The sequence below is a fragment of the Trachypithecus francoisi genome, unplaced genomic scaffold (genome assembly GCF_009764315.1).
Source record: "Trachypithecus francoisi isolate TF-2019V2 unplaced genomic scaffold, Tfra_2.0 Lachesis_group1, whole genome shotgun sequence".
NCBI classification, from domain to species: Eukaryota; Metazoa; Chordata; class Mammalia; order Primates; family Cercopithecidae; genus Trachypithecus; species Trachypithecus francoisi.
In genome coordinates this window covers 24,975,839-24,978,132 of record NW_022681454.1, presented here as the reverse complement: position 1 = coordinate 24,978,132, position 2,294 = coordinate 24,975,839, and the positions used below count along the sequence as shown (strand labels likewise).

General features: G+C 44.1%; 1 non-coding gene across 1 annotated transcript; it reads left to right on the top strand.

The window, feature by feature from the left end:
- Nucleotides 1-262: 262 nt before the first annotated feature.
- Nucleotides 263-370, top strand: LOC117086421. The gene has a single exon (XR_004438334.1). It is a non-coding gene; the product is annotated as a U6 spliceosomal RNA (small nuclear RNA).
- The last annotated feature ends 1,924 nt before the right edge of the window (nt 371-2,294 follow it).

The following is a 2,294-nucleotide window of genomic DNA, read 5'->3' as shown; positions in this document are numbered from 1 at the left end:
TGGTGGGTTCACATCATTATAAATTTGTCCAGACCCATAGAATGTACAACACCAACAGTGAAACTGATGTCAGCTCTGCTCTTTGGGTGATAATGATGTGTCAGATAGGCTGGTAGATTGTAACAGGTGTACCCTCTGGACTGGGATGTGGATAATGGAGGGTGGGGGGTGCTGTGCATGTGGGGGCAGGGGGCATATGGGAAATTTGTGCTTTCCGCTCAATTTTGCCGTGAATGTAAAACTGTTCTAAAGAATAAAATCTGTGCTCGCTTCGGCAGCACATATACTAAAAATTGGAACGATACAGAGAAGATTAGCATGGCCCCTGCGCAAGGATGACACGCAAATTCGTGAAGCGTTCCATATTTAAAAAAAAAAAAAAAAAGAATAAAATCTTTAAAAATTTTTAAAAATATTAAATTAGAAATGGATATTTAAATTCATCAAATGACAAAATCTCTCAAGAGAACAGATGTTGATTCATTTTTTTTTTTTTCGAGACAGTCTTACTCTGTTGCCCAGGCTGCAGTGCAGTGGCCTGATCTCGGTTCACTGCAACCTCTGCCTCCCGGGATCAAGAGATTCTCCTGCCTCAGCCTCCCAAGTAGCTGGGACTACAGGTGCACGCCACCATGGCCTGGCTAATTTTTGTATTTTCATTAGAGATGGGCTTTCACCATGTTGGTCAGGCTGGTGTAAAACTCCTGACCTCAAGGGATCCGCCTGCTTCAGCCTCCCAAAGTGCTGGGATTACAGGCATGAACCACTGAGTATGGCCATATTGATTGAATTTGACGAGTAGGTTTTTCATACTAAACTTTCCTTAGGTTTCTAAGATAACATCATTTGGTATTTCATACACTTCTGGGCTTATTCACTTGAGTTTTGTTTAAAACTTTTGTGTTTAATACTGCTCCTTGGCCAGGTGCAGTGGCTCATGCCTCTAATTACAGCACTTTGGGAGGCTGAGGTGGGCGGATCACGAGGTCACGAGTTCGAGACCAGCCTGACCAACATGGTGAAACCCTGTCTCCACTAAAAATACAAAAATTAGCTGGGCGTAGTGGCATGTGCCTGTAATCCCAGCTACTTGGGAGACTGAGGGAGGAGAGTTGCTAGAACTCGGGAGGCAGAGGTTGCAGTGAGCCAAGATTGAGCCACTGCACTCCAGCCTGGGCGACAGAGCGAGACTCCATCTCAAAAAAAGAAAACAAAACAACAACAACAAAACTGCTCCTTTATCATGAAAGTTTTCTATTCCTTGAAGGTCTTTTATAAAACATTTTCTCTTGTAATCACTTAAACCCAGTGTTTTCTGCGGAGGTAATCATCAACTTTTCTGTTATGGTCATTGCTTTGTGTAGATTATCATGTCTTGATTCAAGTTTGATCATTTATATTTTACTACAGAATCATTCCCTTCCTAAAGATTTTCAAATGAATTAGCGCCGAGGTGTACATAGAATTCAAAAATCTCTGTATGTGTAATTTGGTTATTTTATTTTATTTTAGAGACAGTTTCACTCCTGTCACCCAGGCTGGAGTGCAGTGGCACAATTTTGACTCACTGCAACCTCCACCTCCTGGGCTCAGGAGATTCTCCTGCCTCAGCCTCCAAGTAGCTGGGACTATAGGTGCACACCACCACGCCTGGCTAATGTTTGTGGTTTTTTTTGATAGAGACGGGATACAGGCATGTCTCTATCTCCTGGACTCAAGTGATCAGCCCGCCTCAGCCTCCCAAAGTGCTGGTATTACAGGAGTGAGCTACCATGCCTGGCCCATCTGTATGCTGTTACTGCCCAGGATGGAATGCAGTGGTACTCTCTCAGCTCACTGCAACCTCCACTTCCCAGGTTCAAGCGATTCTCCTGCCTCAGCCTCCCAAGTAGCTGGGATTACAGGTGCACATCACCACGCCTGGCTAATTTTGTATTTTCAATAGAGATAAGTTTTCACCACGTTGGTCAGGCTGCTCTGGAACTCCTAACCTCAAGTGATCCACCCACCTCAGCCTCCCAAAGTGCTAGTATCACAGGTGTGAGCCACCACGCCTGGCCTGTATGTGTGATTTTAGCTACTACTCCCTGCAGTGTATAGATTTAAAATGGCAAGATCTAAATCCAGAGGATCTGGGTTAAAGTCTCAGTTTACCACTCACCCTTATGATGAGCTTGGTTAGACAAGTTATTGCAGCTTCTCTGTGCTTGGCTTCCTGAAATGGAGAAAATGTAAAACAGAGATAATAATTCTTGGACCATATACGGACACTGAACTAGGAGGTGAACTAGGGC